Source organism: Scyliorhinus canicula, chromosome 2 (genome assembly GCF_902713615.1).
Source record: "Scyliorhinus canicula chromosome 2, sScyCan1.1, whole genome shotgun sequence".
Taxonomy (NCBI): Eukaryota; Metazoa; Chordata; class Chondrichthyes; order Carcharhiniformes; family Scyliorhinidae; genus Scyliorhinus; species Scyliorhinus canicula.
In genome coordinates this window covers 182,723,968-182,737,746 of record NC_052147.1, presented here as the reverse complement: position 1 = coordinate 182,737,746, position 13,779 = coordinate 182,723,968, and positions in this window count along the sequence as shown.

Genomic DNA, 13,779 nt, shown 5'->3' with positions numbered 1-13,779 from the left:
AGTATGTCCTCAGCCCACCAGGGAAGAAGACATTACAAGATCTGGTGCTGGGAAACTAGATAGGCCAAGTGGCTGAGTGCCTTTGGGGGGGGGGCTCTTGGGAAGACTGATCTTCGTATTATAAAATTTAGTCTAGAAATGCAGAAGAGCAAGAAACAATCTAAAGTTGAACATCTAAACTGGAAGAGGGCTAACTTAAATGAGATGAAAAGGGATCTAATCAGAGTAAAATGGAAAAATTTGTAACAGAATAATGGATGATCTTTAAGGAAGAGATGATTCAGCCACAGACCAGGTACATTCCAATAAGAATGAAAGGAGGACCTTAGATGCCAATGGTGATTAAGCTTATAATCAAATGAACAAAGAAGATACATGATGTATGTCCGGTGGATTCTTCAAGTGAGAACCAGGTCAAATACAAGAGGTTAAGGGGGGAGACGAAGAGGGAAATAAGACTGGCAAAGAGAGAATATGGGAATATAACAGCAGTCAACATAAAAGAGAACCTAAACATTTTCTACTCACATGTAAATAGTAAGTGGCAGTAAGAAGGGGAGTGATAATTAGAGACAAAGAGTGTGATATATGTTTAGAGGCAGAGGGTAAAACAAGAATACTTAATCAGAACTTTGTATTAAAGGAAGAGGAATCTGACAAAATACTGGTAGAAGCGGACATAGTAGAGGCAATGGATAGAGTGAAAATTAAGAGGGAGTAGGTACCTGAAAAGCTTATACAGACAATGGATATTGGAATTCAACCAGCAATGATGGCCTTCCTGCTAGTCACCACCCTGCGGCTGTACAAGCTGGTGCTGCTTGAATAGTAGGAAGCTGCAGCAGCGGAGGGTGCTGCAGAGGGACAGGTGGCAACCGCCCAGGATGGCGAGCCGGCTGCCCAACAGGCTGAGGAGGGGGAGGTGCCTAGGAGGCGCCGCTTGAGGCCTCGTGTGTGTTGGTGCAACCTGTCATTTGAGGACCTGTCGGACCAGGCATGCTGTCAAAGAATCCGACTGAGCAGAGAGACAGTGCAATATATCTGCCAGATGATGGCACATCTGGCATCGTGATGGTTTGGGAGAGGACACCTGCTTCTGGTGGCTGTCAAGGTGACGGACACCCTGAACTTTTACGCCACAAGGCGGCGAGTGTGGGCCTGTCCGCCATCTCACAGACCTCTGTGCACAGGTGCATCCATGCCATCATGGAGGCCCTATATGCCTAGGCGGCTCAATACATCCATTTCAACTTGGACCAAGCCCACCAGGATGCTCGGGCAACCTTCTAAGTGTCAATCATGAAATTGGTGAATCCGGCACCGTTTCTCATTCGAATCAATTGTGTTCCACGTAGCGCCGGTGCTAGCCCTTTAACAGTAGCGTAATCGGTCCAGGTGTGGTGCCAGTCTTGCTGTTGTGAAAGTCCACAAATTCTGTGTCGGCATCAACACTTAGTCTCAGAAACGGAGAATCCCACCCATGAAATCTGGGCATCATATATAGAGGCATTAAGTACAAAGGCAGGGAAGCGTTGTTGAACTTGTATAAAGCCCTGGTTAGCCACAACTTGAGTATTGTGCCCATTTCTAGTCACCAGAAATGGGAAAGATGTAAATTCTATAATTCTATGAGAGGGTGCAGAGGAGATTTATCAGAATGGTTCCGGGGATGGGGATTACAGTTACAAGGTTAAGTTGGAAAAACTTTATCTCCTTGGAGCAAAAGAGATTGAGGGGAGATTTTATAGAGGTGTCCAAGATTTTGACAGGTTTATATAAAGTAGAGAAGGAAAAATTGTTCCCATTCGTTGATGACACAAGGACGAGGAGAGATAGATTTAAGATCTGGGCAAGCGATGCAGCGAAAATATAAAGAAGAACTTTTTTAATGCACCAAATGTTAATAACCTGGAACTCGCTGTCTAAGGTGTTGTTGGCAGCAGAAACAATCAATGATTTCAAAAGGAAATTTGATGGGAACTTGAAAAGATTACATTTAGGGGAGGCTATGGGTATCAGGTAGAGCAATGGGATTGAATGAATTGCTCTGCGGAGAGCTAGCACAGATTCCATGGTCCAAATGGCCTCCTCCTGAACCATAAATAAGTCTATGAATCTATGACATAGCAAGTTCCAAATGGAAACCACACAATTATTTCATTTTGGTATTTATCGGGGATAGAATGGTCGACATGATATTGTATAATGGGTTAAGCAATGAGATAAGTGCAATTAAAAGAATTTAGGGAAGAGGTATTACTAAACATATTTAATAATTCATCAGAAAAAGATGTACTACTGAAGAACTGGAGAATAGCTAATGTAATTCATATATTTAAGATTAGGGACATAACATGTCAAGCGAATTATAAATCAATCAGCTTAATATCAGTGATAGGCAACATAATGGGATCCCTACTAAAGTTGAAAAGAGAAGAACATCCAGAGATTAAAAATATAATAATGAATAGTCAGGAAGGATTTCAAAATGGAAAATCTTGCCTTACCAAGCTTATTGATTGTTTTTTGAGAGTAGCTTTAATAAGGTGCCTCATAACAGAGTAATGAATAAAGTCAGAGAAAGTGGAGACAAACAAGTGGCAGAATGGATTGCGAGCTGCCTTCAAGTCGTAACACAGAGATTGGGAGTCAGGGGAAACAGAAGATGTTTCACAAGGATCAGTGGACATTGGAATCAAAAGCACAATTTCAAAATTTGTGGATGACACCAAATTAAGGGGTGTTGGTGTGTGCTGGAAGGGATAGTCAATACTGAGGAGGAATGAAACAAATTACAGGACAATATTTAATAAGCTTGCAGTATGGATAAATAATTGGCAAATGAAATTCAACACATGAACATGTCAGGTGGTATATTTTGGTGGGAAGAACAGGGAGGCCACCTATTATTTGAAGGTGGAAGCCTCAGCGGGGTAGAGAAGCAAAGGGATCTCAGAGTGCAAATACATCAATCACTAAAAATTGCACCACAGGTTAACAAATTGCACCACAGACATAATAAAAGCTAGGCAAGCACTCAGTTTTATTTTAAGAGGGATCGAAAAGGGATTGAAAGGTAGGGAAGTTATACCAAACTCTGTTGAGACTTGATTAGACCACACTTGGAGTATTGCATGCAGTTCTGGTTACCTTATTATATAAATACACTGGGAAGGTGCAGAAAAGATTCACAAGGCTGATATCAGAAATACATATCAGAAAGGGAATGGCAGACTGAACCTCTTATTTTGCAAAAATAAATCTGAGGGATTACCGAATATAAGTATTTAAAATTTTGTATGGTTTGGATAGAATGGATACGGAAGAAAGGGGGTGGCATATATTAATAATAATCACTTATTATCACAAGTAGGCTTCAATAAAGTTACTGTGAAAAGCCTCTCGTCGCCACATTCTGCCGCCTGTTCGAGAGGCCGGTATGGGAATTGAACCCACGCTGCTGCCTTGTTCTGCACTACAAACCGGCTATTTAGCCCACTAAACCAGCCCCTTGGTAGCATGGTAGCACCGTGGCTAGCACTGTTGCTTCACAGCGCCAGTGTCCCTGGTTCGATTCCTGGCTTGGATCACTGTCTGTATGGAGTCTGCACTTTCTCGCCGTGTCTGCGTGGGTTTCCTCCAGGTGCTCCGGTTTCCTCCCACAACTCCTGAAAAAGAATCTCTGCAAAAGAATCTCTGCAGGCCACAGACATTCTGAATTCAGTGCACCCGAACAGGCGCCAGAATGTGGTGACTCGGGGCTTTTCACAGTAACTTTATTGCAGTGTTACTGTAAGCCTACTTGTGGCAATAAAGATTATTATCATTATTATTATTTTGTTTTGTGGGAAAGAGAATAACTAAAGGCCAAATATAAGATAGTCACCAATAAATACAATAGAGAATTCAGAAGCAACGGCTGTACCCAAAGAGTGGGGAGAATGTGGAACTCACTGTTGCAGGGAATCATTGAAGCAAACAGTACACATGCAATGTATAGGGAACAATGGGTTATGGTGATAGATTTAAACGAGGAAAAATTGAGAGGAGGCTCAAATGCAGCATAAAAAAACAATATGAAAGCACTGTGCATACTGTGTAAATTTTTAAAAATAAATAAATTTAGAGTACCCAATTCATTTTGCCAATTAAGGAGCAATTTAGCGTGGCCAATCCCTGCACAACTTTGGGTTATGGGGGGTGAAACCCACGCAGACATGGGGAGAATGTGCAAACTCCACACAGAAAGTGACCCAGGGTGGGGATCAAACCTGGGACCTCGGAGGCGTGAGGCTGCAGTGTTAACCACTGCGCCACCGTGCTGCCCCGTAAACTGTGTAAATTAGGGGAAATGTTAAGATACGGTCAGAAGATGGGCCTTTATTTCCGCAGATTATTTTCTCTTCCGTTTCTAAGTACAAATGCTCACTTGATGAAAATATCGACATTAATGAAAACAGGCTATTTTTGCATCTTTGCGTTTCATAGAGTCATAGAATTTACAGTGCAGAAGGAGGGCATTTGGCCCATTGGGTCTGCACCAGCCCTTGGAAAGAGCACCCTACTTAAGCCCACACCTCCACCCCATCCCTGTAGCCCCACCTAACCTTTTTGGACACTAAGGGCAGTTTAGCACGGCCAATCCAACAACGTACCCTCTGACCCCAGCCACATGGGACTCCCCTCTCCCCTTGACTCCTGCACATCTATGGACTGTGGGAGGAAACTGGAGCTGGAGGAAACCCATGCAGACACGGGGAGAAAGTGAAAACTCCACACAGTTTGTTTGAAATCAAACACGACACTGTGGAAAACATGGACTTGAACCTGTGAGGGGAAGCTTTTATGGACCTCACAAGAAACATGGGGCGAAATTCTCCGCACCCGCGGAAAGTCGGCAAACCGTCGTAAAAATCGGGACCGTTTTCCGACGGTCGCGAAGGCTTCATTTCCCGACGGATTCACTTCCTGGAAATGGGCTAGTAGCGCGGCCGCGTCAATTACGTGCGTGATGACGACGGAACGCGACGACGACACGAACCCGCCCATGTGACGCCGCCCGACGCCGTAAAAAGGCGCGGGCGACCACAGAATCTGTCGGGCAGGATGTCGGAGCCGAGGAGAGCTGCTCCTCGCTTTGTAGATGCAGACGTCGAGGCGCTGCTCGATGCCGTGGAGCAGAGGAGGGGCATCATCCGCCCGCGGAGAGGGCATCGCCAACCTGCCAGCACGGTACGCCAGGCCTGCCGTGACGTGGCTGCTGCCGTCAGTGCTGTGGGGCAGACCCCTCGCTCAGCAGAGCAATGTCGAAAGAAGCTACACGACCTCACCAGGTCTGCCAGGGTAAGTGCCATGAGGGTGCCCCCTAGTCACAACCATCCCTCCCCCTTAACTGCCCGGGGGGGGGGGGGGGGGGGGGGGGGGGGGGGGAGAGGGATTGGGGCAGAGTTATTTGAGGGTGGTTCACAAAGTTGTCACAGACCCAGCGCTCTGGCCCCGAGGAGAGATGCAATCGTCTGATGACAACTTGCCCCCCCCAAACTGTGCCAGTATCTGAACGGACTGCTGATACCTACCGTTTTGTAATGATCTACCTATGTTCCCTCCCCCAACAGGCCAAGGCCGGTCATAACCACCGTGAGCGGCACAAGACTGGAGGGGGTTCGCCCAACATGCACCCCCTCAGCACCTTTGAACAGAGGGCACTGGACCTTGTTGGGGGGTCTGCCACCCGCGATATCGCGCAATGCGAGGTTGGCGGAACTGCAGCAAGTGAGACAACCCTCCCTGACAAACACCCCCCCCCCTCCCCCATCCTCTGTCCCTTCACAAACCCTGCCCACTGGGACACCTCCCCCATCCTCTGTCCCTTCACACACCCTGCCCACTGGGACACCTCCCCCATCCTCTGTCCCTTCACACACCCTGCCCACTGGGACCGTCCAGCGGCCTGCCGAGCAAATCGAAATAACCTGTCTCATTCTCTTCCCTAGGACGTGATGCCCAACGACCAGGTCCGTCTGGCTGCAGACGGAGACAGGAATCTGCCGCCACCTCACCCGGGGCCTCACAACAGAGGGTGCCCGATCAGCGGGCAGCCCTATCCGCCCCAACCCAATCTGCGGACCAGGACGCACAGAGGGTTCGAAGTCCACCACCACCACCAGAAATGGCCAGGGACAACCCTCCTGTCGCTGAGCAGCCCCACACCATGGACGAGGACCTAACCATTGAGAACGTCGGGCTTGCGGCACTGCTTTCTCCCACCACATCCATCATCCCAGAGATACACACCCCGGCGGGCCTATTTAGTGATGAGTCTCCTGGGGCACAGTCTGGTTGGCACATCACAGATGAGCAGGTACAGCAGGTGGAGGTCGGAGCAACAGAGGGCCCGGACTCGCGGAGGCCAGACCAGGCCCAGGATGCAGCTGGCTCCCAGACGTTTTCTGAGTTCCTGGAGTTTATCAACCCACCCGCACAGCCGATGCCTCAGGAAACCCAGGGAAACAATGACGGGATGAGGGCTTCCTTCCAGACTCTGCAGACGCTGTTAGAGGAGTCGAACCGCGTCCAAGAGCAGGGAGTGGTGCCGCTCATGGCAGAGACCCAGTCCGACACCGCACGGGTGGCATCCGCGGTGGAGGCAATGGGTCAGGTTATGCAAGACGTTGGGGTTAATGTGCACGCGTCATCCTCGGCCCTGGACAGGGTTGCCCTCTCACAGGCAGCAATGTGCCAGAGCCAAACCGACATTGCCGGCGCCCTGCGGGCCATGGCCGAGTCTCAGCAGGTCATTGGCCAGTCGCAGCACGCCATGGCACAGTCCCAGCAGTCGATATCACAGTCCCAGTAGTCGCTGGCACAGTCCCAGCAGTCGCTGGCACAGTCCCAGCTGTCAGTCGCGGAGACCATCAACCGCCTGACACATATGCTGGATGGCGTCGTGCACACACAGGTTGAGATCGCACAGTCCCTGGCGGGAATGTCTAACTCCCTGGACTCCGTCTCTGCAAACCTTCGGATCCTGGTGGATACCGTTGCAGGCCTCCAGGACTGGCAGCGCCAGGTGTCAGCGGTGCGACGGGGAACCTCCCCGCTCGCACCTCTGTCCCAAAGTGAGGCCCGGGGGCCACCGGGTTCCCCGAGGGAGGAGGAGGTTTCGGGGCCCGTCCCATTAACTCCATCACGGGACGTCCCGAAATTCTCGGCCTCCCCCGTCCCATCCCTGGTGCATCGGGTGGGCAGCAGGCAGAGCAGGGTGGCACAATGTCACCCGAGACGCCCGCAGAGCAGCCTGGCCCATCAAGGCCGGGTTGCCCCAGGAAACGCATAGCCAAGGAGAAACGAGTCGAGGGGGGCGATTCGCAGCAATCCTCCTCCACTCCTGCTGTATCATCTGGGGATTCACTTAGACGTAGTGGTAGGGCCCGTAAGGCAACTAAGATAGACACTGAGTAAGTTGGCACGGGTGAAGGGCACAGTTTAGTTGTAGGGGCTAGGGCACCTGTAAATAATTGTTAATATTAAACGCACTGTTCCACCTTACTTGTAATACCGTGTGATTGTTCCACAGCCACAGGAATCGTGATGGTGACCGAGTGTCGCTGGGGGTGACGGGTGGTGAAACCTCGGTGCCGGGTGTGCAGTCCCTGCCCCTACCCCCTCCCACAGCTAGCCCACGCGGGCAGGTGATGGAGTGTCAGTGACGAACTCAGCGGCCATCAAGGTGGATGGTTCAGCTATTGCCATGGGTCAGACTCTCTCTAACGATTCTGAGCTCACAGCTCTTCGCAGAGCGGGCTGTCATCATTCCACATGGCACTGATCACACCCGCTGACACAGCCATCAATATTGTGCCATACCGTCTGGACCCAGTGATAAGCGTCATGTCGAAGTGGAGCAGTGTACACTGAGGGGGGGGGGGGGGTTGTGGTGGTGGCAGTTGTGTGGTGACCCTCTGCATGACTAGCGATGCAGGTGGTGGTTTGGTGTTCATCGGGGATGTCACATGCGATGCGTGAACCGTGCTGCCACCAGGGCGTCGCGTGCCCGCCGTCCTTGCCGGGTCCGTCGTGCCGCCTCCTGGACATCACCAGCACCTGGGTCTTGTCTGCGTTCTGCGCCCGCCACTCCGCCAGCCTCCTCCTCCTCCTCCTCCTCCTCCTCCTCCTCTGTGCTGGCACCACTGCCACTAGCTTCTCCCTCCGCCTCCTGCAACAGGTCATCTCCCCTCTGCATCGCGATGTTGTGCAGCACACAGCAGACCACTACAATGCGAGCGACCCTGTCGGCCTGGTACTGCAGGGCCCCTCCGGAGCGGGCCAGGCACCTGAATCTCATCTTCAGGAGGCCAAGGCAGCGCTCCACCACACCCCTGGTTGCTGCATGGGCCTCGTTGTATCGTGTTTCCGCATTGGTCTGAGGCCTCCGTATAGGCGTCATCAGCCAAGACCTCAGCGGATAACCCCTGTCACCTAGCAACCAGCCCCTCAGCCGGGGGGGACGTCCCTCAAACATCGCAGGGATGAACGACTGCGCTAGTATGTAGGAGTCATGCACACTCCCTGGGAACCTTGCACAGACGTTCATGAACCTCATGTGGGGGTCGCATACCACCTGGACATTAATGGAGTATGTCCCCCTCCTGTTTGTGAACACTTCCTTGTCCACAGCAGGCGGGCGCATGGGGACGTGAACACAGTCGATTGACCCCTGAACCCTCGGTATCCCGGCCACACTAGCAAATCCACGGGCTCGTGAGTCTTGACTTGCTTGGTCCTCGGGAAAGGTGATGTAGCGATCGGCGATGGCATAGAGGGCGTCGGTCACATCCCGGATACACCTGTGGACCGATGACTGGGAGATCCCGGAGACGTCCCCGCTCGGAGACTGGAAGGAGCCGGTAGCATAGAAGTTCAGAGCGACCGTCACCTTGATGGCTACCGGGATCGCATGTCCTCCCCCCGTTCCACGTGGGGCGAGGTGCGACAGGAGTTCGCAGATATGTATCACCGTCTGCCTACTCAGCCGGAGTCTTCTCCTGCAGGTGATGTCCGGCATTGTTAGGAAAGAGACCCGGACACGGTACACCCTCGGCTTTGGTCGTCGCCTCTGACGCCGTGGCTGCACCCTCACTCTCTCCTCTTCCTCTTCCTCCTCCTCCTCCTCCTCCTCCTCCTCCTCCTCCTCCCCCCCCCCCCCATGCTGCTCGACGACTGGCAACTCCTCGGCCCTTCCCTCTGCTGCTGCAGCTGGCCCTGCAGCCACTGCGGGTTGTGGGTGTGGATGCTGCTGCATCTCCAAATCCAGTAGAGCGGCCCCAACCACTGCGCAGAACATAGCCGTTCTGTTCCCATGCATTGTGCTAACCTACAGAAGGGTGGTGGGGGCAGAGAAACGGGACATGTTAGACGGACGTTAGTCGACACCTCGGCAGCCGCCAGCCATGGGATACCAGTGTGTCCCGGTGGCCTGGTCGCGCTGCTGACACGCGGTCAGCCTAACCCCTGGTCACTTTCTGCATCCACGGCCAGTAAACTATGGCCTCCTCACGGGTGCGTCAGTGGCCTGTGGCCGGAAGCCACAGGGGAACCAGCGGCCGTGTCCTCGTCACCTGCACACCATGGCATGCTGGCAGACATTTTGTTACGGGGTTGGACGGCTCACTCTCTACCTAACCCCCCCCCCCCCTCCGTCGCCCCCCACTGCCTCCTCCGTCTCCCCCACTGCCTCCCCCGTCTCCCCCCCACTGCCCCCGTTCTGGACCCCCTCCCGTTCCCAGGGATGCCTTCCCCGTTGTGGCCAGACTCGAGCGGTGCGCTGAACGGTGCGCTGAGCGATGCGCAGAGTGGTGCCCTGACCTCCTCCAAGCAGTCATCAGCCAGGCCGACTGGTTGACGAATTTAAAAAGCAGGTGTGTTTCACGACGTCCAAACAGGGCGCCATGACGTTGGGACTTCGGCCCATCCGGGCCGGTGAATAGCGAGGGGGCTCTCAGTGGCGATTCTGGTCGTGTCAGGGGCAGGAAGGAGGCGTTTGTCGGGAAACGCGACTCCGACAATTTGCGGGGTTCGGAGAATAGCGGGAGGGCGTCGGAACAGCGTCGCCGTAAAAATTTCCGACGCCCGCTATTCTCCGAACCGTCGTGAGTCCGGAGAATCGCGCCCATGGCTTGTGGGGTGACTGAATTAGATGGGATACGGAATTCTGGGCCATAACGTCCATCCAGCGATGTAAAGTCCTGCCCGCTGCAATTACAATAGGACGAAGCGCAATTACCCGCTCTGGAAGACTTTGTTCAAAGCTCCGCTACCTGGAGCTGCCTAGAGCCTGCAGCAAAAGAATCTGCAGGCCACAGCATGATTCAACTTCAGAGAACACAGGGAGTCCATGCCCCATTTCGTACTGCACTGGCTGCTGGAAATCAAGTTGGTTTAAAGTGCTCAATGAAACTGTTAGGGCAAGAAGAAGGTAAGTAGAATTTGTGAGGCACGGGGGGATGGGGTGGAGACCGGTCCACTGGCGTGGGGGTTGGGTCCGTTCCCGGGGTCTCATTGTCCAGTTCCGCTCGGAAAGGGTGGGGAGGGGGGTCATGTCTCCACACCAGGAGTCAAGGGGGGGGGGGGGGGGGGGGAGTCCCATGTGGCTGGGGTCAGAGGGTACGTTGTTGGGAATACTCTGGGGATTGATGAGTCAGGGGGTGGAGGCATCCGGAGTGCCCAGAGGTGTCCTGTGCAGGGTTTAGACTGGGAGGTTAAACTTGTTAGGCTGAATTTAGAAGTGGTTTTATATCTTATATCTCTTTCAGAGTAACTACTGGTGTAAAACAGGCAGAACCACAACCATCCGAAGTTAGCGGTTTAAATTGCTTCGACAGATGGTTCCCAGCCTATCGCAATTGTCCAGTGGAAGTTAGCACTTCTGGATTATTGCAGCGTAAAGCCTTATCTGGGAACTTCTGAGAGGGGTACCCTCCAAATGTGATGTTGAGGAGCCAGGAAGATCTCAGCAAATCTGGCAGCATCTGTAGGCAGAGAAAAGACCTAACGTTTTGAGAAGAGGTAAAGGGGCAGGTGTTACATCTTCTGCGATTGCATGGGAAGGTGCCATGGGTGATGGGAGAGGTACTGGGTATGGTGGAGGAGTGGACTAGATAATCTCGGAGGGAACGGTCTCTGCGGAATGCTGACAGTGGGAGGGAAGGGAAGATATATTTGGTGGTGGCATCATGCTGGAGTTGGCAAAAATGGCAGAGGATTATGCTCCTCCAGCATACCCACCATACTACTTCTCCACTATACCCAGTACCTCACCCATCACCTATGGCATTTTCCCATGCAATTGCAGAAAATGTAACACCTGCCCCTTTACCTCTTCCATGCTTAACATCCCAGGCCCAAATCACTCATTCCAGGTTAAGCAGAGTTTCACTTGCATCTCTTCCAATTTGGTCTACTGCATTCCCAGCTCCCAATGTGGTCTCCTCTATATTGGAGAGACCAAACGCAGACTGGGTGATCACTTTGCTGAGCATCTTCGGTCTGTGCGCATTCAGGACCCTGACCTTCCTGTTGCTTGCCATTTTAACAAAATACCTTGCTCCCATGCCCACATGTCTGTCTTTGGCCTGCTGAAATGTTCCAATGAAGCTCAACGCAAACTGGAGGAACAACACCTCATCTTCCAGTTAGGCACACTGCAGCCTTCAGGTCTCAACAACTTCAGATGATTAGCTCTACCCCACCTCGACCCATTTGTTTTCATCCCATTTTATTTTAACTGTCTTTGACCAATTTTTTCTTCCTTGTCTTTCTTAATATATAACCCCCCCCCCCCCCAACTTATCCACCTTTCCTTTCCCTTTCTCCTCTTTGCTTCCCCCTTCCACTCCCCACACATCTAGAGATCATCCTCTGATATCAGTTTCTCTGCTGATTGGCCTTTCACATCTTTTGTTCTCTTTGGGGACTGCACTCTTTCCCCTTGCTTTCTGTGGCCATTCACCTGGGGCAGGAGCAGTGCTCCGAAAGCTAGTGATTTGAAACAAACCTGTTGAACTTTAACCTGGTGTTGCAAGACTTTTTACTGTGCTCACCCCAGTCCAACGCCAGCATCTCCACATCTATGGCCATTAGCACCCGGTCTCTCTGGATTTCTGTGGCTATGACTCATCTTTCATTCGTACTCCACAGTATAAATATTTCCCACTTTCTCTGTCTGTTAGCTTTGACAAAGTGTCATTGGACGAAAAACGTTAGCTCCTTTCTCTCCCTATATATGCAGCCAGACCTGCTGAGATTTTACAGCATTTTCTCTTTCGTTTCAGATTCTAGCATCCGCAGTAATTTGCTTTTATCCAATGTTGGAAGAGATATTGCTGATCGTGAATCTTCCAGAAGTCGTAGTAAGACTATCTGAGTGTTTGTTCAAAGATGCAAATTATCTGGAAGAATTGATTCTGTGTTATCGGCTCAGTTTGAAAAGGAGTGTTCTTATTGGAGGAAAGTGCTAAGACATGTTGTTGCAACAATCAAACTGTTATCTTCCGTGGGTTTTCCTTTAAGGGGACATGATGAGACATCAGTGTCAAGTCAAGGAGGTAATTGTTCAGTGAATTTGACAAGCTTCTCAAAGAGCATTTGAAAAGTTATCAATGTGGCTCAGGGAAGACCAACATTATAATGCACAGAACCTACGATAACTTCATCACTATAATGGCAGAGTGGCTCAGATACCATTTCACTAATGAAGTAAAAAATGCCAAATACTGTTCCATAAAGTTGATTCAACACCAGATGTGAGTCACTTGGACTAATTAATATCATTTTTAAGATATGTGACCAGCGATGGTGAAGTTGTCGAGCAATTTTTCTGTTTTATCCAGCTGCAGTCCCATACTTCGGAGTGCTTAGAGACAAATGTTTTGGAAATCATTGCAAATTCAGGTTTGGACATCAAAACTTGTCATGGGGGCAGCATGGTGGTGCAGTGGGTTAGCCCTGTTGCCTCACGGGGCCGAGGTCCCAGGTTCGATCCTGGCTCTGGGTCACTGTCTGTGTGGAGTTTGCACATTCTCCCCGTGTTTGCGTGGGTTTTGCCCCCACAACACAAAGATGTGCAGCGTAGGTGGATTGGCCACGCTAAATTGGAAAAATTTCCCTTAATTGGAAAAAATAAATTGGGTACTTTAAATTTAAAAAAGGAATAAAAAAAATATTTTAAAAATTGTCACAGACCCATTGTCAGCAGAGCTCCGATAATGCTACAAATATGGCTGGAAAATATTGAGGTTGATAAACAGAATTGAGCAATGCAGGCCCCTGTGCATAAATCATCCCATGTTCTAGTCACTCCTTGAATTTAATCTGCAATGGAGCAGCTGAATTGTGTGAGGCAGCCGCACAGTTTTTTAACTTTGTTCAAAACATGTATGCCTTTTTTTCTGTTCCCACACATCGGTGGAATATGCTGCAATCATGTTTGGAGCAAGCATATGGAAAACATTTGATGGTCAAAAGAATTTGTGACTCCAGGTGGTCCACTCATGCAGATGCTGTTTTGGGTTTGAGACTGAACTTTGTTGATATAAAGGAATGCTTATCAGATATAGCCACATCAGGGCAGCACGGTGGCGCAGTGGTTAGCACTGCTGCCTCACGGCGCCGAGGTCCCAGGTTCGATCCCGGCTCTGGGTCACTGTCTATGTGGAGTTTGCACATTCTCCCCGTGTCTGCGTGAGTTTCGCCCCACAACCCAAAAATGTGCAGGCTAGGTGG